Genomic DNA, 23575 nt, shown 5'->3' with positions numbered 1-23575 from the left:
AATCTCTGATAAAGTTTGAGCTTGTCCAACTCTTGACATAATCCACTGTTGCAGATATGATAAGAGCCACTTTGCCAGAAGCTCATACACAATCTTTAGTGAAATTGCACAGACTTGTCAAAATCCTCATTAGATCACATCATCTGGCTACAGACTCTTCCTGTAGACGAGCTGCCGAGTGGTTATGGCGTATGACTACTAATCCATTGTGCTCTGCATGCATGGTTTTTGAATCCCATACTTGTTGAAGTTACCTTCATCTCCAATGTTGAAACTCTAAATTATCTTTTTCAGCCCAAGCAGTGAGTATTTCCAGCATTTCCTGTTCAAGAAGGCTGCAATCAAACTTTTCTAACATTTCAGTCTGGCAAAAGTAAACCCACTGTTTTCATTTGGCATGCTTGATGCCATCCTACATTGGCTGACATCTTCTTCCTTTTGAGTACTTTGACAACACAGATTTAGAATCTCTCCATTGCACTATCTAAGGAAGGGATATGAGAAAGACAAGTTTGACTTTATAGTATTTTTACAAGGAAAGTACACTGTTAAACATAGAAACTTCAGTACTGAGGCTATGAAAAGAAGGCACTGCTGAGATTCAAACTCAGGATCTCCTGTTTACGAGACAGGCGCTTTAACCAACTAAGCCACAGCACCACTTTGTGTAAGAGTAGAAAAGCACTACTGGTAGAGTCGCCCTCACCTCATGTCTTTCAGTGTCCTTGAATGTCTAGAGATAGACGACTTATGCAAATTCTTTCTTTACTGGACTAATTTTTAGGGCTTCAATAGTGACAAAGAATACAATCTTTATTGAATTACTGATATTAAAACCCTAAACTTTGGTTAATCTCTGATAAAGTTTGAGCTTGTCCAACTCTTGACATAATCCACTGTTGCAAATATGATAAGAGCCACTTTGCCAGAAGCTCATACACAATCTTTAGTGAAATTGCACAGACTTGTCAAAATCCTCATTAGATCACATCATCTGGCTACAGACTCTTCCTGTAGACGAGCTGCCGAGTGGTTATGGCGTATGACTACTAATCCATTGTGCTCTGCATGCATGGTTTTTGAATCCCATACTTGTTGAAGTTACCTTCATCTCCAATGTTGAAACTCTAAATTATCTTTTTCAGCCCAAGCAGTGAGTATTTCCAGCATTTCCTGTTCAAGAAGGCTGCAATCAAACTTTTCTAACATTTCAGTCTGGCAAAAGTAAACCCACTGTTTTCATTTGGCATGCTTGATGCCATCCTACATTGGCTGACATCTTCTTCCTTTTGAGTACTTTGACAACACAGATTTAGAATCTCTCCATTGCACTATCTAAGGAAGGGATATGAGAAAGACAAGTTTGACTTTATAGTATTTTTACAAGGAAAGTACACTGTTAAACATAGAAACTTCAGTACTGAGGCTATGAAAAGAAGGCACTGCTGAGATTCAAACTCAGGATCTCCTGTTTACGAGACAGGCGCTTTAACCAACTAAGCCACAGCACCACTTTGTGTAAGAGTAGAAAAGCACTACTGGTAGAGTCGCCCTCACCTCATGTCTTTCAGTGTCCTTGAATGTCTAGAGATAGACGACTTATGCAAATTCTTTCTTTACTGGACTAATTTTTAGGGCTTCAATAGTGACAAAGAATACAATCTTTATTGAATTACTGATATTAAAACCCTAAACTTTGGTTAATCTCTGATAAAGTTTGAGCTTGTCCAACTCTTGACATAATCCACTGTTGCAAATATGATAAGAGCCACTTTGCCAGAAGCTCATACACAATCTTTAGTGAAATTGCACAGACTTGTCAAAATCCTCATTAGATCACATCATCTGGCTACAGACTCTTCCTGTAGACGAGCTGCCGAGTGGTTATGGCGTATGACTACTAATCCATTGTGCTCTGCATGCATGGTTTTTGAATCCCATACTTGTTGAAGTTACCTTCATCTCCAATGTTGAAACTCTAAATTATCTTTTTCAGCCCAAGCAGTGAGTATTTCCAGCATTTCCTGTTCAAGAAGGCTGCAATCAAACTTTTCTAACATTTCAGTCTGGCAAAAGTAAACCCACTGTTTTCATTTGGCATGCTTGATGCCATCCTACATTGGCTGACATCTTCTTCCTTTTGAGTACTTTGACAACACAGATTTAGAATCTCTCCATTGCACTATCTAAGGAAGGGATATGAGAAAGACAAGTTTGACTTTATAGTATTTTTACAAGGAAAGTACACTGTTAAACATAGAAACTTCAGTACTGAGGCTATGAAAAGAAGGCACTGCTGAGATTCGAACTCAGGATCTCCTGTTTACGAGACAGGCGCTTTAACCAACTAAGCCACAGCACCACTTTGTGTAAGAGTAGAAAAGCACTACTGGTAGAGTCGCCCTCACCTCATGTCTTTCAGTGTCCTTGAATGTCTAGAGATAGACGACTTATGCAAATTCTTTCTTTACTGGACTAATTTTTAGGGCTTCAATAGTGACAAAGAATACAATCTTTATTGAATTACTGATATTAAAACCCTAAACTTTGGTTAATCTCTGATAAAGTTTGAGCTTGTCCAACTCTTGACATAATCCACTGTTGCAGATATGATAAGAGCCACTTTGCCAGAAGCTCATACACAATCTTTAGTGAAATTGCACAGACTTGTCAAAATCCTCATTAGATCACATCATCTGGCTACAGACTCTTCCTGTAGACGAGCTGCCGAGTGGTTATGGCGTATGACTACTAATCCATTGTGCTCTGCATGCATGGTTTTTGAATCCCATACTTGTTGAAGTTACCTTCATCTCCAATGTTGAAACTCTAAATTATCTTTTTCAGCCCAAGCAGTGAGTATTTCCAGCATTTCCTGTTCAAGAAGGCTGCAATCAAACTTTTCTAACATTTCAGTCTGGCAAAAGTAAACCCACTGTTTTCATTTGGCATGCTTGATGCCATCCTACATTGGCTGACATCTTCTTCCTTTTGAGTACTTTGACAACACAGATTTAGAATCTCTCCATTGCACTATCTAAGGAAGGGATATGAGAAAGACAAGTTTGACTTTATAGTATTTTTACAAGGAAAGTACACTGTTAAACATAGAAACTTCAGTACTGAGGCTATGAAAAGAAGGCACTGCTGAGATTCGAACTCAGGATCTCCTGTTTACGAGACAGGCGCTTTAACCAACTAAGCCACAGCACCACTTTGTGTAAGAGTAGAAAAGCACTACTGGTAGAGTCGCCCTCACCTCATGTCTTTCAGTGTCCTTGAATGTCTAGAGATAGACGACTTATGCAAATTCTTTCTTTACTGGACTAATTTTTAGGGCTTCAATAGTGACAAAGAATACAATCTTTATTGAATTACTGATATTAAAACCCTAAACTTTGGTTAATCTCTGATAAAGTTTGAGCTTGTCCAACTCTTGACATAATCCACTGTTGCAGATATGATAAGAGCCACTTTGCCAGAAGCTCATACACAATCTTTAGTGAAATTGCACAGACTTGTCAAAATCCTCATTAGATCACATCATCTGGCTACAGACTCTTCCTGTAGACGAGCTGCCGAGTGGTTATGGCGTATGACTACTAATCCATTGTGCTCTGCATGCATGGTTTTTGAATCCCATACTTGTTGAAGTTACCTTCATCTCCAATGTTGAAACTCTAAATTATCTTTTTCAGCCCAAGCAGTGAGTATTTCCAGCATTTCCTGTTCAAGAAGGCTGCAATCAAACTTTTCTAACATTTCAGTCTGGCAAAAGTAAACCCACTGTTTTCATTTGGCATGCTTGATGCCATCCTACATTGGCTGACATCTTCTTCCTTTTGAGTACTTTGACAACACAGATTTAGAATCTCTCCATTGCACTATCTAAGGAAGGGATATGAGAAAGACAAGTTTGACTTTATAGTATTTTTACAAGGAAAGTACACTGTTAAACATAGAAACTTCAGTACTGAGGCTATGAAAAGAAGGCACTGCTGAGATTCGAACTCAGGATCTCCTGTTTACGAGACAGGCGCTTTAACCAACTAAGCCACAGCACCACTTTGTGTAAGAGTAGAAAAGCACTACTGGTAGAGTCGCCCTCACCTCATGTCTTTCAGTGTCCTTGAATGTCTAGAGATAGACGACTTATGCAAATTCTTTCTTTACTGGACTAATTTTTAGGGCTTCAATAGTGACAAAAAATACAATCTTTATTGAATTACTGATATTAAAACCCTAAACTTTGGTTAATCTCTGATAAAGTTTGAGCTTGTCCAACTCTTGACATAATCCACTGTTGTAGATATGATAAGAGCCACTTTGCCAGAAGCTCATACATAATCTTTAGTGAAATTGCACAGACTTGTCAAAATCCTCATTAGATCACATCATCTGGCTACAGACTCTTCCTGTAGACGAGCTGCCGAGTGGTTATTGCGTATGACTACTAATCCATTGTGCTCTGCATGCATGGTTTTTGAATCCCATACTTGTTGAAGTTACCTTCATCTCCAATGTTGAAACTCTAAATTATCTTTTTCAGCCCAAGCAGTGAGTATTTCCAGCATTTCCTGTTCAAGAAGGCTGCAATCAAACTTTTCTAACATTTCAGTCTGGCAAAAGTAAACCCACTGTTTTCATTTGGCATGCTTGATGCCATCCTACATTGGCTGACATCTTCTTCCTTTTGAGTACTTTGACAACACAGATTTAGAATCTCTCCATTGCACTATCTAAGGAAGGGATATGAGAAAGACAAGTTTGACTTTATAGTATTTTTACAAGGAAAGTACACTGTTAAACATAGAAACTTCAGTACTGAGGCTATGAAAAGAAGGCACTGCTGAGATTCGAACTCAGGATCTCCTGTTTACGAGACAGGCGCTTTAACCAACTAAGCCACAGCACCACTTTGTGTAAGAGTAGAAAAGCACTACTGGTAGAGTCGCCCTCACCTCATGTCTTTCAGTGTCCTTGAATGTCTAGAGATAGACGACTTATGCAAATTCTTTCTTTACTGGACTAATTTTTAGGGCTTCAATAGTGACAAAGAATACAATCTTTATTGAATTACTGATATTAAAACCCTAAACTTTGGTTAATCTCTGATAAAGTTTGAGCTTGTCCAACTCTTGACATAATCCACTGTTGCAGATATGATAAGAGCCACTTTGCCAGAAGCTCATACACAATCTTTAGTGAAATTGCACAGACTTGTCAAAATCCTCATTAGATCACATCATCTGGCTACAGACTCTTCCTGTAGACGAGCTGCCGAGTGGTTATGGCGTATGACTACTAATCCATTGTGCTCTGCATGCATGGTTTTTGAATCCCATACTTGTTGAAGTTACCTTCATCTCCAATGTTGAAACTCTAAATTATCTTTTTCAGCCCAAGCAGTGAGTATTTCCAGCATTTCCTGTTCAAGAAGGCTGCAATCAAACTTTTCTAACATTTCAGTCTGGCAAAAGTAAACCCACTGTTTTCATTTGGCATGCTTGATGCCATCCTACATTGGCTGACATCTTCTTCCTTTTGAGTACTTTGACAACACAGATTTAGAATCTCTCCATTGCACTATCTAAGGAAGGGATATGAGAAAGACAAGTTTGACTTTATAGTATTTTTACAAGGAAAGTACACTGTTAAACATAGAAACTTCAGTACTGAGGCTATGAAAAGAAGGCACTGCTGAGATTCGAACTCAGGATCTCCTGTTTACGAGACAGGCGCTTTAACCAACTAAGCCACAGCACCACTTTGTGTAAGAGTAGAAAAGCACTACTGGTAGAGTCGCCCTCACCTCATGTCTTTCAGTGTCCTTGAATGTCTAGAGATAGACGACTTATGCAAATTCTTTCTTTACTGGACTAATTTTTAGGGCTTCAATAGTGACAAAGAATACAATCTTTATTGAATTACTGATATTAAAACCCTAAACTTTGGTTAATCTCTGATAAAGTTTGAGCTTGTCCAACTCTTGACATAATCCACTGTTGCAGATATGATAAGAGCCACTTTGCCAGAAGCTCATACACAATCTTTAGTGAAATTGCACAGACTTGTCAAAATCCTCATTAGATCACATCATCTGGCTACAGACTCTTCCTGTAGACGAGCTGCCGAGTGGTTATGGCGTATGACTACTAATCCATTGTGCTCTGCATGCATGGTTTTTGAATCCCATACTTGTTGAAGTTACCTTCATCTCCAATGTTGAAACTCTAAATTATCTTTTTCAGCCCAAGCAGTGAGTATTTCCAGCATTTCCTGTTCAAGAAGGCTGCAATCAAACTTTTCTAACATTTCAGTCTGGCAAAAGTAAACCCACTGTTTTCATTTGGCATGCTTGATGCCATCCTACATTGGCTGACATCTTCTTCCTTTTGAGTACTTTGACAACACAGATTTAGAATCTCTCCATTGCACTATCTAAGGAAGGGATATGAGAAAGACAAGTTTGACTTTATAGTATTTTTACAAGGAAAGTACACTGTTAAACATAGAAACTTCAGTACTGAGGCTATGAAAAGAAGGCACTGCTGAGATTCAAACTCAGGATCTCCTGTTTACGAGACAGGCGCTTTAACCAACTAAGCCACAGCACCACTTTGTGTAAGAGTAGAAAAGCACTACTGGTAGAGTCGCCCTCACCTCATGTCTTTCAGTGTCCTTGAATGTCTAGAGATAGACGACTTATGCAAATTCTTTCTTTACTGGACTAATTTTTAGGGCTTCAATAGTGACAAAGAATACAATCTTTATTGAATTACTGATATTAAAACCCTAAACTTTGGTTAATCTCTGATAAAGTTTGAGCTTGTCCAACTCTTGACATAATCCACTGTTGCAAATATGATAAGAGCCACTTTGCCAGAAGCTCATACACAATCTTTAGTGAAATTGCACAGACTTGTCAAAATCCTCATTAGATCACATCATCTGGCTACAGACTCTTCCTGTAGACGAGCTGCCGAGTGGTTATGGCGTATGACTACTAATCCATTGTGCTCTGCATGCATGGTTTTTGAATCCCATACTTGTTGAAGTTACCTTCATCTCCAATGTTGAAACTCTAAATTATCTTTTTCAGCCCAAGCAGTGAGTATTTCCAGCATTTCCTGTTCAAGAAGGCTGCAATCAAACTTTTCTAACATTTCAGTCTGGCAAAAGTAAACCCACTGTTTTCATTTGGCATGCTTGATGCCATCCTACATTGGCTGACATCTTCTTCCTTTTGAGTACTTTGACAACACAGATTTAGAATCTCTCCATTGCACTATCTAAGGAAGGGATATGAGAAAGACAAGTTTGACTTTATAGTATTTTTACAAGGAAAGTACACTGTTAAACATAGAAACTTCAGTACTGAGGCTATGAAAAGAAGGCACTGCTGAGATTCGAACTCAGGATCTCCTGTTTACGAGACAGGCGCTTTAACCAACTAAGCCACAGCACCACTTTGTGTAAGAGTAGAAAAGCACTACTGGTAGAGTCGCCCTCACCTCATGTCTTTCAGTGTCCTTGAATGTCTAGAGATAGACGACTTATGCAAATTCTTTCTTTACTGGACTAATTTTTAGGGCTTCAATAGTGACAAAGAATACAATCTTTATTGAATTACTGATATTAAAACCCTAAACTTTGGTTAATCTCTGATAAAGTTTGAGCTTGTCCAACTCTTGACATAATCCACTGTTGCAGATATGATAAGAGCCACTTTGCCAGAAGCTCATACACAATCTTTAGTGAAATTGCACAGACTTGTCAAAATCCTCATTAGATCACATCATCTGGCTACAGACTCTTCCTGTAGACGAGCTGCCGAGTGGTTATGGCGTATGACTACTAATCCATTGTGCTCTGCATGCATGGTTTTTGAATCCCATACTTGTTGAAGTTACCTTCATCTCCAATGTTGAAACTCTAAATTATCTTTTTCAGCCCAAGCAGTGAGTATTTCCAGCATTTCCTGTTCAAGAAGGCTGCAATCAAACTTTTCTAACATTTCAGTCTGGCAAAAGTAAACCCACTGTTTTCATTTGGCATGCTTGATGCCATCCTACATTGGCTGACATCTTCTTCCTTTTGAGTACTTTGACAACACAGATTTAGAATCTCTCCATTGCACTATCTAAGGAAGGGATATGAGAAAGACAAGTTTGACTTTATAGTATTTTTACAAGGAAAGTACACTGTTAAACATAGAAACTTCAGTACTGAGGCTATGAAAAGAAGGCACTGCTGAGATTCGAACTCAGGATCTCCTGTTTACGAGACAGGCGCTTTAACCAACTAAGCCACAGCACCACTTTGTGTAAGAGTAGAAAAGCACTACTGGTAGAGTCGCCCTCACCTCATGTCTTTCAGTGTCCTTGAATGTCTAGAGATAGACGACTTATGCAAATTCTTTCTTTACTGGACTAATTTTTAGGGCTTCAATAGTGACAAAGAATACAATCTTTATTGAATTACTGATATTAAAACCCTAAACTTTGGTTAATCTCTGATAAAGTTTGAGCTTGTCCAACTCTTGACATAATCCACTGTTGCAGATATGATAAGAGCCACTTTGCCAGAAGCTCATACACAATCTTTAGTGAAATTGCACAGACTTGTCAAAATCCTCATTAGATCACATCATCTGGCTACAGACTCTTCCTGTAGACGAGCTGCCGAGTGGTTATGGCGTATGACTACTAATCCATTGTGCTCTGCATGCATGGTTTTTGAATCCCATACTTGTTGAAGTTACCTTCATCTCCAATGTTGAAACTCTAAATTATCTTTTTCAGCCCAAGCAGTGAGTATTTCCAGCATTTCCTGTTCAAGAAGGCTGCAATCAAACTTTTCTAACATTTCAGTCTGGCAAAAGTAAACCCACTGTTTTCATTTGGCATGCTTGATGCCATCCTACATTGGCTGACATCTTCTTCCTTTTGAGTACTTTGACAACACAGATTTAGAATCTCTCCATTGCACTATCTAAGGAAGGGATATGAGAAAGACAAGTTTGACTTTATAGTATTTTTACAAGGAAAGTACACTGTTAAACATAGAAACTTCAGTACTGAGGCTATGAAAAGAAGGCACTGCTGAGATTCGAACTCAGGATCTCCTGTTTACGAGACAGGCGCTTTAACCAACTAAGCCACAGCACCACTTTGTGTAAGAGTAGAAAAGCACTACTGGTAGAGTCGCCCTCACCTCATGTCTTTCAGTGTCCTTGAATGTCTAGAGATAGACGACTTATGCAAATTCTTTCTTTACTGGACTAATTTTTAGGGCTTCAATAGTGACAAAAAATACAATCTTTATTGAATTACTGATATTAAAACCCTAAACTTTGGTTAATCTCTGATAAAGTTTGAGCTTGTCCAACTCTTGACATAATCCACTGTTGTAGATATGATAAGAGCCACTTTGCCAGAAGCTCATACATAATCTTTAGTGAAATTGCACAGACTTGTCAAAATCCTCATTAGATCACATCATCTGGCTACAGACTCTTCCTGTAGACGAGCTGCCGAGTGGTTATTGCGTATGACTACTAATCCATTGTGCTCTGCATGCATGGTTTTTGAATCCCATACTTGTTGAAGTTACCTTCATCTCCAATGTTGAAACTCTAAATTATCTTTTTCAGCCCAAGCAGTGAGTATTTCCAGCATTTCCTGTTCAAGAAGGCTGCAATCAAACTTTTCTAACATTTCAGTCTGGCAAAAGTAAACCCACTGTTTTCATTTGGCATGCTTGATGCCATCCTACATTGGCTGACATCTTCTTCCTTTTGAGTACTTTGACAACACAGATTTAGAATCTCTCCATTGCACTATCTAAGGAAGGGATATGAGAAAGACAAGTTTGACTTTATAGTATTTTTACAAGGAAAGTACACTGTTAAACATAGAAACTTCAGTACTGAGGCTATGAAAATAAGGCACTGCTGAGATTCGAACTCAGGATCTCCTGTTTACGAGACAGGCGCTTTAACCAACTAAGCCACAGCACCACTTTGTGTAAGAGTAGAAAAGCACTACTGGTAGAGTCGCCCTCACCTCATGTCTTTCAGTGTCCTTGAATGTCTAGAGATAGACGACTTATGCAAATTCTTTCTTTACTGGACTAATTTTTAGGGCTTCAATAGTGACAAAGAATACAATCTTTATTGAATTACTGATATTAAAACCCTAAACTTTGGTTAATCTCTGATAAAGTTTGAGCTTGTCCAACTCTTGACATAATCCACTGTTGCAGATATGATAAGAGCCACTTTGCCAGAAGCTCATACACAATCTTTAGTGAAATTGCACAGACTTGTCAAAATCCTCATTAGATCACATCATCTGGCTTTAACCAACTAAGCCACAGCACCACTTTGTGTAAGAGTAGAAAAGCACTACTGGTAGAGTCGCCCTCACCTCATGTCTTTCAGTGTCCTTGAATGTCTAGAGATAGACGACTTATGCAAATTCTTTCTTTACTGGACTAATTTTTAGGGCTTCAATAGTGACAAAGAATACAATCTTTATTGAATTACTGATATTAAAACCCTAAACTTTGGTTAATCTCTGATAAAGTTTGAGCTTGTCCAACTCTTGACATAATCCACTGTTGCAGATATGATAAGAGCCACTTTGCCAGAAGCTCATACACAATCTTTAGTGAAATTGCACAGACTTGTCAAAATCCTCATTAGATCACATCATCTGGCTACAGACTCTTCCTGTAGACGAGCTGCCGAGTGGTTATGGCGTATGACTACTAATCCATTGTGCTCTGCATGCATGGTTTTTGAATCCCATACTTGTTGAAGTTACCTTCATCTCCAATGTTGAAACTCTAAATTATCTTTTTCAGCCCAAGCAGTGAGTATTTCCAGCATTTCCTGTTCAAGAAGGCTGCAATCAAACTTTTCTAACATTTCAGTCTGGCAAAAGTAAACCCACTGTTTTCATTTGGCATGCTTGATGCCATCCTACATTGGCTGACATCTTCTTCCTTTTGAGTACTTTGACAACACAGATTTAGAATCTCTCCATTGCACTATCTAAGGAAGGGATATGAGAAAGACAAGTTTGACTTTATAGTATTTTTACAAGGAAAGTACACTGTTAAACATAGAAACTTCAGTACTGAGGCTATGAAAAGAAGGCACTGCTGAGATTCGAACTCAGGATCTCCTGTTTACGAGACAGGCGCTTTAACCAACTAAGCCACAGCACCACTTTGTGTAAGAGTAGAAAAGCACTACTGGTAGAGTCGCCCTCACCTCATGTCTTTCAGTGTCCTTGAATGTCTAGAGATAGACGACTTATGCAAATTCTTTCTTTACTGGACTAATTTTTAGGGCTTCAATAGTGACAAAAAATACAATCTTTATTGAATTACTGATATTAAAACCCTAAACTTTGGTTAATCTCTGATAAAGTTTGAGCTTGTCCAACTCTTGACATAATCCACTGTTGTAGATATGATAAGAGCCACTTTGCCAGAAGCTCATACATAATCTTTAGTGAAATTGCACAGACTTGTCAAAATCCTCATTAGATCACATCATCTGGCTACAGACTCTTCCTGTAGACGAGCTGCCGAGTGGTTATTGCGTATGACTACTAATCCATTGTGCTCTGCATGCATGGTTTTTGAATCCCATACTTGTTGAAGTTACCTTCATCTCCAATGTTGAAACTCTAAATTATCTTTTTCAGCCCAAGCAGTGAGTATTTCCAGCATTTCCTGTTCAAGAAGGCTGCAATCAAACTTTTCTAACATTTCAGTCTGGCAAAAGTAAACCCACTGTTTTCATTTGGCATGCTTGATGCCATCCTACATTGGCTGACATCTTCTTCCTTTTGAGTACTTTGACAACACAGATTTAGAATCTCTCCATTGCACTATCTAAGGAAGGGATATGAGAAAGACAAGTTTGACTTTATAGTATTTTTACAAGGAAAGTACACTGTTAAACATAGAAACTTCAGTACTGAGGCTATGAAAAGAAGGCACTGCTGAGATTCGAACTCAGGATCTCCTGTTTACGAGACAGGCGCTTTAACCAACTAAGCCACAGCACCACTTTGTGTAAGAGTAGAAAAGCACTACTGGTAGAGTCGCCCTCACCTCATGTCTTTCAGTGTCCTTGAATGTCTAGAGATAGACGACTTATGCAAATTCTTTCTTTACTGGACTAATTTTTAGGGCTTCAATAGTGACAAAGAATACAATCTTTATTGAATTACTGATATTAAAACCCTAAACTTTGGTTAATCTCTGATAAAGTTTGAGCTTGTCCAACTCTTGACATAATCCACTGTTGCAGATATGATAAGAGCCACTTTGCCAGAAGCTCATACACAATCTTTAGTGAAATTGCACAGACTTGTCAAAATCCTCATTAGATCACATCATCTGGCTACAGACTCTTCCTGTAGACGAGCTGCCGAGTGGTTATGGCGTATGACTACTAATCCATTGTGCTCTGCATGCATGGTTTTTGAATCCCATACTTGTTGAAGTTACCTTCATCTCCAATGTTGAAACTCTAAATTATCTTTTTCAGCCCAAGCAGTGAGTATTTCCAGCATTTCCTGTTCAAGAAGGCTGCAATCAAACTTTTCTAACATTTCAGTCTGGCAAAAGTAAACCCACTGTTTTCATTTGGCATGCTTGATGCCATCCTACATCGGCTGACATCTTCTTCCTTTTGAGTACTTTGACAACACAGATTTAGAATCTCTCCATTGCACTATCTAAGGAAGGGATATGAGAAAGACAAGTTTGACTTTATAGTATTTTTACAAGGAAAGTACACTGTTAAACATAGAAACTTCAGTACTGAGGCTATGAAAAGAAGGCACTGCTGAGATTCGAACTCAGGATCTCCTGTTTACGATACAGGCGCTTTAACCAACTAAGCCACAGCACCACTTTGTGTAAGAGTAGAAAAGCACTACTGGTAGAGTCGCCCTCACCTCATGTCTTTCAGTGTCCTTGAATGTCTAGAGATAGACGACTTATGCAAATTCTTTCTTTACTGGACTAATTTTTGGGGCTTCAATAGTGACAAAAAATACAATCTTTATTGAATTACTGATATTAAAACCCTAAACTTTGGTTAATCTCTGATAAAGTTTGAGCTTGTCCAACTCTTGACATAATCCACTGTTGTAGATATGATAAGAGCCACTTTGCCAGAAGCTCATACATAATCTTTAGTGAAATTGCACAGACTTGTCAAAATCCTCATTAGATCACATCATCTGGCTACAGACTCTTCCTGTAGACGAGCTGCCGAGTGGTTATTGCGTATGACTACTAATCCATTGTGCTCTGCATGCATGGTTTTTGAATCCCATACTTGTTGAAGTTACCTTCATCTCCAATGTTGAAACTCTAAATTATCTTTTTCAGCCCAAGCAGTGAGTATTTCCAGCATTTCCTGTTCAAGAAGGCTGCAATCAAACTTTTCTAACATTTCAGTCTGGCAAAAGTAAACCCACTGTTTTCATTTGGCATGCTTGATGCCATCCTACATTGGCTGACATCTTCTTCCTTTTGAGTACTTTGACAACACAGATTTAGAATCTCTCCATTGCACTATCTAAGGAAGGGATATGAGAAAGACAAGTTTGACTTTATAGTATTTTTACAAGGAAAGTACACTGTTAAACATAGAAACTTCAGTACTGAGGCTATGAAAAGAAGGCACTGCTGAGATTCGAACTCAGGATCTCCTGTTTACGAGACAGGCGCTTTAACCAACTAAGCCACAGCACCACTTTGTGTAAGAGTAGAAAAGCACTACTGGTAGAGTCGCCCTCACCTCATGTCTTTCAGTGTCCTTGAATGTCTAGAGATAGACGACTTATGCAAATTCTTTCTTTACTGGACTAATTTTTAGGGCTTCAATAGTGACAAAGAATACAATCTTTATTGAATTACTGATATTAAAACCCTAAACTTTGGTTAATCTCTGATAAAGTTTGAGCTTGTCCAACTCTTGACATAATCCACTGTTGCAGATATGATAAGAGCCACTTTGCCAGAAGCTCATACACAATCTTTAGTGACATTGCACAGACTTGTCAAAATCCTCATTAGATCACATCATCTGGCTACAGACTCTTCCTGTAGACGAGCTGCCGAGTGGTTATGGCGTATGACTACTAATCCATTGTGCTCTGCATGCATGGTTTTTGAATCCCATACTTGTTGAAGTTACCTTCATCTCCAATGTTGAAACTCTAAATTATCTTTTTCAGCCCAAGCAGTGAGTATTTCCAGCATTTCCTGTTCAAGAAGGCTGCAATCAAACTTTTCTAACATTTCAGTCTGGCAAAAGTAAACCCACTGTTTTCATTTGGCATGCTTGATGCCATCCTACATTGGCTGACATCTTCTTCCTTTTGAGTACTTTGACAACACAGATTTAGAATCTCTCCATTGCACTATCTAAGGAAGGGATATGAGAAAGACAAGTTTGACTTTATAGTATTTTTACAAGGAAAGTACACTGTTAAACATAGAAACTTCAGTACTGAGGCTATGAAAAGAAGGCACTGCTGAGATTCGAACTCAGGATCTCCTGTTTACGAGACAGGCGCTTTAACCAACTAAGCCACAGCACCACTTTGTGTAAGAGTAGAAAAGCACTACTGGTAGAGTCGCCCTCACCTCATGTCTTTCAGTGTCCTTGAATGTCTAGAGATAGACGACTTATGCAAATTCTTTCTTTACTGGACTAATTTTTAGGGCTTCAATAGTGACAAAGAATACAATCTTTATTGAATTACTGATATTAAAACCCTAAACTTTGGTTAATCTCTGATAAAGTTTGAGCTTGTCCAACTCTTGACATAATCCACTGTTGCAGATATGATAAGAGCCACTTTGCCAGAAGCTCATACACAATCTTTAGTGAAATTGCACAGACTTGTCAAAATCCTCATTAGATCACATCATCTGGCTACAGACTCTTCCTGTAGACGAGCTGCCGAGTGGTTATGGCGTATGACTACTAATCCATTGTGCTCTGCATGCATGGTTTTTGAATCCCATACTTGTTGAAGTTACCTTCATCTCCAATGTTGAAACTCTAAATTATCTTTTTCAGCCCAAGCAGTGAGTATTTCCAGCATTTCCTGTTCAAGAAGGCTGCAATCAAACTTTTCTAACATTTCAGTCTGGCAAAAGTAAACCCACTGTTTTCATTTGGCATGCTTGATGCCATCCTACATTGGCTGACATCTTCTTCCTTTTGAGTACTTTGACAACACAGATTTAGAATCTCTCCATTGCACTATCTAAGGAAGGGATATGAGAAAGACAAGTTTGACTTTATAGTATTTTTACAAGGAAAGTACACTGTTAAACATAGAAACTTCAGTACTGAGGCTATGAAAAGAAGGCACTGCTGAGATTTGAACTCAGGATCTCCTGTTTACGAGACAGGCGCTTTAACCAACTAAGCCACAGCACCACTTTGTGTAAGAGTAGAAAAGCACTACTGGTAGAGTCGCCCTCACCTCATGTCTTTCAGTGTCCTTGAATGTCTAGAGATAGACGACTTATGCAAATTCTTTCTTTACTGGACTAATTTTTAGGGCTTCAATAGTGACAAAGAATACAATCTTTATTGAATTACTGATATTAAAACCCTAAACTTTGGTTAATCTCTGATAAAGTTTGAGCTTGTCCAACTCTTGACATAATCCACTGTTGCAGATATGATAAGAGCCACTTTGCCAGAAGCTCATACACAATCTTTAGTGAAATTGCACAGACTTGTCAAAATCCTCATTAGATCACATCATCTGGCTACAGACTCTTCCTGTAGACGAGCTGCCGAGTGGTTATGGCGTATGACTACTAATCCATTGTGCTCTGCATGCATGGTTTTTGAATCCCATACTTGTTGAAGTTACCTTCATCTCCAATGTTGAAACTCTAAATTATCTTTTTCAGCCCAAGCAGTGAGTATTTCCAGCATTTCCTGTTCAAGAAGGCTGCAATCAAACTTTTCTAACATTTCAGTCTGGCAAAAGTAAACCCACTGTTTTCATTTGGCATGCTTGATGCCATCCTACATTGGCTGACATCTTCTTCCTTTTGAGTACTTTGACAACACAGATTTAGAATCTCTCCATTGCACTATCTAAGGAAGGGATATGAGAAAGACAAGTTTGACTTTATAGTATTTTTACAAGGAAAGTACACTGTTAAACATAGAAACTTCAGTACTGAGGCTATGAAAAGAAGGCACTGCTGAGATTCGAACTCAGGATCTCCTGTTTACGAGACAGGCGCTTTAACCAACTAAGCCACAGCACCACTTTGTGTAAGAGTAGAAAAGCACTACTGGTAGAGTCGCCCTCACCTCATGTCTTTCAGTGTCCTTGAATGTCTAGAGATAGACGACTTATGCAAATTCTTTCTTTACTGGACTAATTTTTAGGGCTTCAATAGTGACAAAAAATACAATCTTTATTGAATTACTGATATTAAAACCCTAAACTTTGGTTAATCTCTGATAAAGTTTGAGCTTGTCCAACTCTTGACATAATCCACTGTTGTAGATATGATAAGAGCCACTTTGCCAGAAGCTCATACATAATCTTTAGTGAAATTGCACAGACTTGTCAAAATCCTCATTAGATCACATCATCTGGCTACAGACTCTTCCTGTAGACGAGCTGCCGAGTGGTTATTGCGTATGACTACTAATCCATTGTGCTCTGCATGCATGGTTTTTGAATCCCATACTTGTTGAAGTTACCTTCATCTCCAATGTTGAAACTCTAAATTATCTTTTTCAGCCCAAGCAGTGAGTATTTCCAGCATTTCCTGTTCAAGAAGGCTGCAATCAAACTTTTCTAACATTTCAGTCTGGCAAAAGTAAACCCACTGTTTTCATTTGGCATGCTTGATGCCATCCTACATTGGCTGACATCTTCTTCCTTTTGAGTACTTTGACAACACAGATTTAGAATCTCTCCATTGCACTATCTAAGGAAGGGATATGAGAAAGACAAGTTTGACTTTATAGTATTTTTACAAGGAAAGTACACTGTTAAACATAGAAACTTCAGTACTGAGGCTATGAAAAGAAGGCACTGCTGAGATTCGAACTCAGGATCTCCTGTTTACGAGACAGGCGCTTTAACCAACTAAGCCACAGCACCACTTTGTGTAAGAGTAGAAAAGCACTACTGGTAGAGTCGCCCTCACCTCATGTCTTTCAGTGTCCTTGAATGTCTAGAGATAGACGACTTATGCAAATTCTTTCTTTACTGGACTAATTTTTAGGGCTTCAATAGTGACAAAGAATACAATCTTTATTGAATTACTGATATTAAAACCCTAAACTTTGGTTAATCTCTGATAAAGTTTGAGCTTGTCCAACTCTTGACATAATCCACTGTTGCAGATATGATAAGAGCCACTTTGCCAGAAGCTCATACACAATCTTTAGTGAAATTGCACAGACTTGTCAAAATCCTCATTAGATCACATCATCTGGCTACAGACTCTTCCTGTAGACGAGCTGCCGAGTGGTTATGGCGTATGACTACTAATCCATTGTGCTCTGCATGCATGGTTTTTGAATCCCATACTTGTTGAAGTTACCTTCATCTCCAATGTTGAAACTCTAAATTATCTTTTTCAGCCCAAGCAGTGAGTATTTCCAGCATTTCCTGTTCAAGAAGGCTGCAATCAAACTTTTCTAACATTTCAGTCTGGCAAAAGTAAACCCACTGTTTTCATTTGGCATGCTTGATGCCATCCTACATTGGCTGACATCTTCTTCCTTTTGAGTACTTTGACAACACAGATTTAGAATCTCTCCATTGCACTATCTAAGGAAGGGATATGAGAAAGACAAGTTTGACTTTATAGTATTTTTACAAGGAAAGTACACTGTTAAACATAGAAACTTCAGTACTGAGGCTATGAAAAGAAGGCACTGCTGAGATTTGAACTCAGGATCTCCTGTTTACGAGACAGGCGCTTTAACCAACTAAGCCACAGCACCACTTTGTGTAAGAGTAGAAAAGCACTACTGGTAGAGTCGCCCTCACCTCATGTCTTTCAGTGTCCTTGAATGTCTAGAGATAGACGACTTATGCAAATTCTTTCTTTACTGGACTAATTTTTAGGGCTTCAATAGTGACAAAGAATACAATCTTTATTGAATTACTGATATTAAAACCCTAAACTTTGGTTAATCTCTGATAAAGTTTGAGCTTGTCCAACTCTTGACATAATCCACTGTTGCAGATATGATAAGAGCCACTTTGCCAGAAGCTCATACACAATCTTTAGTGAAATTGCACAGACTTGTCAAAATCCTCATTAGATCACATCATCTGGCTACAGACTCTTCCTGTAGACGAGCTGCCGAGTGGTTATGGCGTATGACTACTAATCCATTGTGCTCTGCATGCATGGTTTTTGAATCCCATACTTGTTGAAGTTACCTTCATCTCCAATGTTGAAACTCTAAATTATCTTTTTCAGCCCAAGCAGTGAGTATTTCCAGCATTTCCTGTTCAAGAAGGCTGCAATCAAACTTTTCTAACATTTCAGTCTGGCAAAAGTAAACCCACTGTTTTCATTTGGCATGCTTGATGCCATCCTACATTGGCTGACATCTTCTTCCTTTTGAGTACTTTGACAACACAGATTTAGAATCTCTCCATTGCACTATCTAAGGAAGGGATATGAGAAAGACAAGTTTGACTTTATAGTATTTTTACAAGGAAAGTACACTGTTAAACATAGAAACTTCAGTACTGAGGCTATGAAAAGAAGGCACTGCTGAGATTCGAACTCAGGATCTCCTGTTTACGAGACAGGCGCTTTAACCAACTAAGCCACAGCACCACTTTGTGTAAGAGTAGAAAAGCACTACTGGTAGAGTCGCCCTCACCTCATGTCTTTCAGTGTCCTTGAATGTCTAGAGATAGACGACTTATGCAAATTCTTTCTTTACTGGACTAATTTTTAGGGCTTCAATAGTGACAAAAAATACAATCTTTATTGAATTACTGATATTAAAACCCTAAACTTTGGTTAATCTCTGATAAAGTTTGAGCTTGTCCAACTCTTGACATAATCCACTGTTGTAGATATGATAAGAGCCACTTTGCCAGAAGCTCATACATAATCTTTAGTGAAATTGCACAGACTTGTCAAAATCCTCATTAGATCACATCATCTGGCTACAGACTCTTCCTGTAGACGAGCTGCCGAGTGGTTATTGCGTATGACTACTAATCCATTGTGCTCTGCATGCATGGTTTTTGAATCCCATACTTGTTGAAGTTACCTTCATCTCCAATGTTGAAACTCTAAATTATCTTTTTCAGCCCAAGCAGTGAGTATTTCCAGCATTTCCTGTTCAAGAAGGCTGCAATCAAACTTTTCTAACATTTCAGTCTGGCAAAAGTAAACCCACTGTTTTCATTTGGCATGCTTGATGCCATCCTACATTGGCTGACATCTTCTTCCTTTTGAGTACTTTGACAACACAGATTTAGAATCTCTCCATTGCACTATCTAAGGAAGGGATATGAGAAAGACAAGTTTGACTTTATAGTATTTTTACAAGGAAAGTACACTGTTAAACATAGAAACTTCAGTACTGAGGCTATGAAAAGAAGGCACTGCTGAGATTCGAACTCAGGATCTCCTGTTTACGAGACAGGCGCTTTAACCAACTAAGCCACAGCACCACTTTGTGTAAGAGTAGAAAAGCACTACTGGTAGAGTCGCCCTCACCTCATGTCTTTCAGTGTCCTTGAATGTCTAGAGATAGACGACTTATGCAAATTCTTTCTTTACTGGACTAATTTTTAGGGCTTCAATAGTGACAAAGAATACAATCTTTATTGAATTACTGATATTAAAACCCTAAACTTTGGTTAATCTCTGATAAAGTTTGAGCTTGTCCAACTCTTGACATAATCCACTGTTGCAGATATGATAAGAGCCACTTTGCCAGAAGCTCATACACAATCTTTAGTGAAATTGCACAGACTTGTCAAAATCCTCATTAGATCACATCATCTGGCTACAGACTCTTCCTGTAGACGAGCTGCCGAGTGGTTATGGCGTATGACTACTAATCCATTGTGCTCTGCATGCATGGTTTTTGAATCCCATACTTGTTGAAGTTACCTTCATCTCCAATGTTGAAACTCTAAATTATCTTTTTCAGCCCAAGCAGTGAGTATTTCCAGCATTTCCTGTTCAAGAAGGCTGCAATCAAACTTTTCTAACATTTCAGTCTGGCAAAAGTAAACCCACTGTTTTCATTTGGCATGCTTGATGCCATCCTACATTGGCTGACATCTTCTTCCTTTTGAGTACTTTGACAACACAGATTTAGAATCTCTCCATTGCACTATCTAAGGAAGGGATATGAGAAAGACAAGTTTGACTTTATAGTATTTTTACAAGGAAAGTACACTGTTAAACATAGAAACTTCAGTACTGAGGCTATGAAAAGAAGGCACTGCTGAGATTCGAACTCAGGATCTCCTGTTTACGAGACAGGCGCTTTAACCAACTAAGCCACAGCACCACTTTGTGTAAGAGTAGAAAAGCACTACTGGTAGAGTCGCCCTCACCTCATGTCTTTCAGTGTCCTTGAATGTCTAGAGATAGACGACTTATGCAAATTCTTTCTTTACTGGACTAATTTTTAGGGCTTCAATAGTGACAAAAAATACAATCTTTATTGAATTACTGATATTAAAACCCTAAACTTTGGTTAATCTCTGATAAAGTTTGAGCTTGTCCAACTCTTGACATAATCCACTGTTGTAGATATGATAAGAGCCACTTTGCCAGAAGCTCATACATAATCTTTAGTGAAATTGCACAGACTTGTCAAAATCCTCATTAGATCACATCATCTGGCTACAGACTCTTCCTGTAGACGAGCTGCCGAGTGGTTATTGCGTATGACTACTAATCCATTGTGCTCTGCATGCATGGTTTTTGAATCCCATACTTGTTGAAGTTACCTTCATCTCCAATGTTGAAACTCTAAATTATCTTTTTCAGCCCAAGCAGTGAGTATTTCCAGCATTTCCTGTTCAAGAAGGCTGCAATCAAACTTTTCTAACATTTCAGTCTGGCAAAAGTAAACCCACTGTTTTCATTTGGCATGCTTGATGCCATCCTACATTGGCTGACATCTTCTTCCTTTTGAGTACTTTGACAACACAGATTTAGAATCTCTCCATTGCACTATCTAAGGAAGGGATATGAGAAAGACAAGTTTGACTTTATAGTATTTTTACAAGGAAAGTACACTGTTAAACATAGAAACTTCAGTACTGAGGCTTTGAAAAGAAGGCACTGCTGAGATTCGAACTCAGGATCTCCTGTTTACGAGACAGGCGCTTTAACCAACTAAGCCACAGCACCAATTTGTGTAAGAGTAGAAAAGCACTACTGGTAGAGTCGCCCTCACCTCATGTCTTTCAGTGTCCTTGAATGTCTAGAGATAGACGACTTATGCAAATTCTTTCTTTACTGGACTAATTTTTAGGGCTTCAATAGTGACAAAGAATACAATCTTTATTGAATTACTGATATTAAAACCCTAAACTTTGGTTAATCTCTGATAAAGTTTGAGCTTGTCCAACTCTTGACATAATCCACTGTTGCAGATATGATAAGAGCCACTTTGCCAGAAGCTCATACACAATCTTTAGTGAAATTGCACAGACTTGTCAAAATCCTCATTAGATCACATCATCTGGCTACAGACTCTTCCTGTAGACGAGCTGCCGAGTGGTTATGGCGTATGACTACTAATCCATTGTGCTCTGCATGCATGGTTTTTGAATCCCATACTTGTTGAAGTTACCTTCATCTCCAATGTTGAAACTCTAAATTATCTTTTTCAGCCCAAGCAGTGAGTATTTCCAGCATTTCCTGTTCAAGAAGGCTGCAATCAAACTTTTCTAACATTTCAGTCTGGCAAAAGTAAACCCACTGTTTTCATTTGGCATGCTTGATGCCATCCTACATTGGCTGACATCTTCTTCCTTTTGAGTACTTTGACAACACAGATTTAGAATCTCTCCATTGCACTATCTTAGGAAGGGATATGAGAAAGACAAGTTTGACTTTATAGTATTTTTACAAGGAAAGTACACTGTTAAACATAGAAACTTCAGTACTGAGGCTATGAAAAGAAGGCACTGCTGAGATTCGAACTCAGGATCTCCTGTTTATGAGACAGGCGCTTTAACCAACTAAGCCACAGCACCACTTTGTGTAAGAGTAGAAAAGCACTACTGGTAGAGTCGCCCTCACCTCATGTCTTTCAGTGTCCTTGAATGTCTAGAGATAGACGACTTATGCAAATTCTTTCTTTACTGGACTAATTTTTAGGGCTTCAATAGTGACAAAAAATACAATCTTTATTGAATTACTGATATTAAAACCCTAAACTTTGGTTAATCTCTGATAAAGTTTGAGCTTGTCCAACTCTTGACATAATCCACTGTTGTAGATATGATAAGAGCCACTTTGCCAGAAGCTCATACATAATCTTTAGTGAAATTGGACAGACTTGTCAAAATCCTCATTAGATCACATCATCTGGCTACAGACTCTTCCTGTAGACGAGCTGCCGAGTGGTTATTGCGTATGACTACTAATCCATTGTGCTCTGCATGCATGGTTTTTGAATCCCATACTTGTTGAAGTTACCTTCATCTCCAATGTTGAAACTCTAAATTATCTTTTTCAGCCCAAGCAGTGAGTATTTCCAGCATTTCCTGTTCAAGAAGGCTGCAATCAAACTTTTCTAACATTTCAGTCTGGCAAAAGTAAACCCACTGTTTTCATTTGGCATGCTTGATGCCATCCTACATTGGCTGACATCTTCTTCCTTTTGAGTACTTTGACAACACAGATTTAGAATCTCTCCATTGCACTATCTAAGGAAGGGATATGAGAAAGACAAGTTTGACTTTATAGTATTTTTACAAGGAAAGTACACTGTTAAACATAGAAACTTCAGTACTGAGGCTATGAAAAGAAGGCACTGCTGAGATTCGAACTCAGGATCTCCTGTTTACGAGACAGGCGCTTTAACCAACTAAGCCACAGCACCACTTTGTGTAAGAGTAGAAAAGCACTACTGGTAGAGTCGCCCTCACCTCATGTCTTTCAGTGTCCTTGAATGTCTAGAGATAGACGACTTATGCAAATTCTTTCTTTACTGGACTAATTTTTAGGGCTTCAATAGTGACAAAAAATACAATCTTTATTGAATTACTGATATTAAAACCCTAAACTTTGGTTAATCTCTGATAAAGTTTGAGCTTGTCCAACTCTTGACATAATCCACTGTTGTAGATATGATAAGAGCCACTTTGCCAGAAGCTCATACATAATCTTTAGTGAAATTGCACAGACTTGTCAAAATCCTCATTAGATCACATCATCTGGCTACAGACTCTTCCTGTAGACGAGCTGCCGAGTGGTTATTGCGTATGACTACTAATCCATTGTGCTCTGCATGCATGGTTTTTGAATC

At 38.6% G+C, this 23575-nt stretch overlaps 26 non-coding genes across 26 annotated transcripts; all 26 read right to left on the bottom strand.

Moving 5' to 3' along the window:
* Positions 1–586: 586 nt before the first annotated feature.
* TRNAT-CGU (transfer RNA threonine (anticodon CGU)) lies at positions 587–660 on the bottom strand. The gene has a single exon. It is a non-coding gene; the product is annotated as a tRNA-Thr (tRNA).
* Positions 661–1437: 777 nt separating this feature from the next.
* On the bottom strand, positions 1438–1511 carry TRNAT-CGU (transfer RNA threonine (anticodon CGU)). Its single transcript has one exon. It is a non-coding gene; the product is annotated as a tRNA-Thr (tRNA).
* A 777-nt stretch (positions 1512–2288) lies between these two features.
* On the bottom strand, positions 2289–2362 carry TRNAT-CGU (transfer RNA threonine (anticodon CGU)). The gene has a single exon. It is a non-coding gene; the product is annotated as a tRNA-Thr (tRNA).
* Positions 2363–3139: 777 nt separating this feature from the next.
* On the bottom strand, positions 3140–3213 carry TRNAT-CGU (transfer RNA threonine (anticodon CGU)). Its single transcript has one exon. It is a non-coding gene; the product is annotated as a tRNA-Thr (tRNA).
* Positions 3214–3990: 777 nt separating this feature from the next.
* TRNAT-CGU (transfer RNA threonine (anticodon CGU)) lies at positions 3991–4064 on the bottom strand. Its single transcript has one exon. It is a non-coding gene; the product is annotated as a tRNA-Thr (tRNA).
* Positions 4065–4841: 777 nt separating this feature from the next.
* TRNAT-CGU (transfer RNA threonine (anticodon CGU)) lies at positions 4842–4915 on the bottom strand. The gene has a single exon. It is a non-coding gene; the product is annotated as a tRNA-Thr (tRNA).
* Positions 4916–5692: 777 nt separating this feature from the next.
* TRNAT-CGU (transfer RNA threonine (anticodon CGU)) lies at positions 5693–5766 on the bottom strand. The gene has a single exon. It is a non-coding gene; the product is annotated as a tRNA-Thr (tRNA).
* A 777-nt stretch (positions 5767–6543) lies between these two features.
* Positions 6544–6617, bottom strand: TRNAT-CGU (transfer RNA threonine (anticodon CGU)). The gene has a single exon. It is a non-coding gene; the product is annotated as a tRNA-Thr (tRNA).
* A 777-nt stretch (positions 6618–7394) lies between these two features.
* TRNAT-CGU (transfer RNA threonine (anticodon CGU)) lies at positions 7395–7468 on the bottom strand. The gene has a single exon. It is a non-coding gene; the product is annotated as a tRNA-Thr (tRNA).
* Positions 7469–8245: 777 nt separating this feature from the next.
* Positions 8246–8319, bottom strand: TRNAT-CGU (transfer RNA threonine (anticodon CGU)). Its single transcript has one exon. It is a non-coding gene; the product is annotated as a tRNA-Thr (tRNA).
* A 777-nt stretch (positions 8320–9096) lies between these two features.
* On the bottom strand, positions 9097–9170 carry TRNAT-CGU (transfer RNA threonine (anticodon CGU)). Its single transcript has one exon. It is a non-coding gene; the product is annotated as a tRNA-Thr (tRNA).
* A 777-nt stretch (positions 9171–9947) lies between these two features.
* TRNAT-CGU (transfer RNA threonine (anticodon CGU)) lies at positions 9948–10021 on the bottom strand. The gene has a single exon. It is a non-coding gene; the product is annotated as a tRNA-Thr (tRNA).
* A 1140-nt stretch (positions 10022–11161) lies between these two features.
* TRNAT-CGU (transfer RNA threonine (anticodon CGU)) lies at positions 11162–11235 on the bottom strand. The gene has a single exon. It is a non-coding gene; the product is annotated as a tRNA-Thr (tRNA).
* Positions 11236–12012: 777 nt separating this feature from the next.
* On the bottom strand, positions 12013–12086 carry TRNAT-CGU (transfer RNA threonine (anticodon CGU)). Its single transcript has one exon. It is a non-coding gene; the product is annotated as a tRNA-Thr (tRNA).
* A 777-nt stretch (positions 12087–12863) lies between these two features.
* Positions 12864–12937, bottom strand: TRNAT-CGU (transfer RNA threonine (anticodon CGU)). The gene has a single exon. It is a non-coding gene; the product is annotated as a tRNA-Thr (tRNA).
* A 777-nt stretch (positions 12938–13714) lies between these two features.
* TRNAT-CGU (transfer RNA threonine (anticodon CGU)) lies at positions 13715–13788 on the bottom strand. The gene has a single exon. It is a non-coding gene; the product is annotated as a tRNA-Thr (tRNA).
* A 777-nt stretch (positions 13789–14565) lies between these two features.
* Positions 14566–14639, bottom strand: TRNAT-CGU (transfer RNA threonine (anticodon CGU)). Its single transcript has one exon. It is a non-coding gene; the product is annotated as a tRNA-Thr (tRNA).
* Positions 14640–15416: 777 nt separating this feature from the next.
* Positions 15417–15490, bottom strand: TRNAT-CGU (transfer RNA threonine (anticodon CGU)). The gene has a single exon. It is a non-coding gene; the product is annotated as a tRNA-Thr (tRNA).
* Positions 15491–16267: 777 nt separating this feature from the next.
* TRNAT-CGU (transfer RNA threonine (anticodon CGU)) lies at positions 16268–16341 on the bottom strand. The gene has a single exon. It is a non-coding gene; the product is annotated as a tRNA-Thr (tRNA).
* A 777-nt stretch (positions 16342–17118) lies between these two features.
* TRNAT-CGU (transfer RNA threonine (anticodon CGU)) lies at positions 17119–17192 on the bottom strand. Its single transcript has one exon. It is a non-coding gene; the product is annotated as a tRNA-Thr (tRNA).
* A 777-nt stretch (positions 17193–17969) lies between these two features.
* On the bottom strand, positions 17970–18043 carry TRNAT-CGU (transfer RNA threonine (anticodon CGU)). The gene has a single exon. It is a non-coding gene; the product is annotated as a tRNA-Thr (tRNA).
* Positions 18044–18820: 777 nt separating this feature from the next.
* Positions 18821–18894, bottom strand: TRNAT-CGU (transfer RNA threonine (anticodon CGU)). The gene has a single exon. It is a non-coding gene; the product is annotated as a tRNA-Thr (tRNA).
* Positions 18895–19671: 777 nt separating this feature from the next.
* On the bottom strand, positions 19672–19745 carry TRNAT-CGU (transfer RNA threonine (anticodon CGU)). Its single transcript has one exon. It is a non-coding gene; the product is annotated as a tRNA-Thr (tRNA).
* A 777-nt stretch (positions 19746–20522) lies between these two features.
* Positions 20523–20596, bottom strand: TRNAT-CGU (transfer RNA threonine (anticodon CGU)). Its single transcript has one exon. It is a non-coding gene; the product is annotated as a tRNA-Thr (tRNA).
* A 777-nt stretch (positions 20597–21373) lies between these two features.
* TRNAT-CGU (transfer RNA threonine (anticodon CGU)) lies at positions 21374–21447 on the bottom strand. The gene has a single exon. It is a non-coding gene; the product is annotated as a tRNA-Thr (tRNA).
* A 1628-nt stretch (positions 21448–23075) lies between these two features.
* On the bottom strand, positions 23076–23149 carry TRNAT-CGU (transfer RNA threonine (anticodon CGU)). Its single transcript has one exon. It is a non-coding gene; the product is annotated as a tRNA-Thr (tRNA).
* Between the last annotated feature and the right edge of the window lie 426 nt (positions 23150–23575).

Source organism: Anomaloglossus baeobatrachus, unplaced genomic scaffold (genome assembly GCF_048569485.1).
Source record: "Anomaloglossus baeobatrachus isolate aAnoBae1 unplaced genomic scaffold, aAnoBae1.hap1 Scaffold_4406, whole genome shotgun sequence".
NCBI classification, from domain to species: domain Eukaryota; kingdom Metazoa; phylum Chordata; class Amphibia; order Anura; family Aromobatidae; genus Anomaloglossus; species Anomaloglossus baeobatrachus.
Note: the sequence above shows the minus strand (reverse complement) of the source record. Positions and strands in the feature narration are given on the sequence as shown.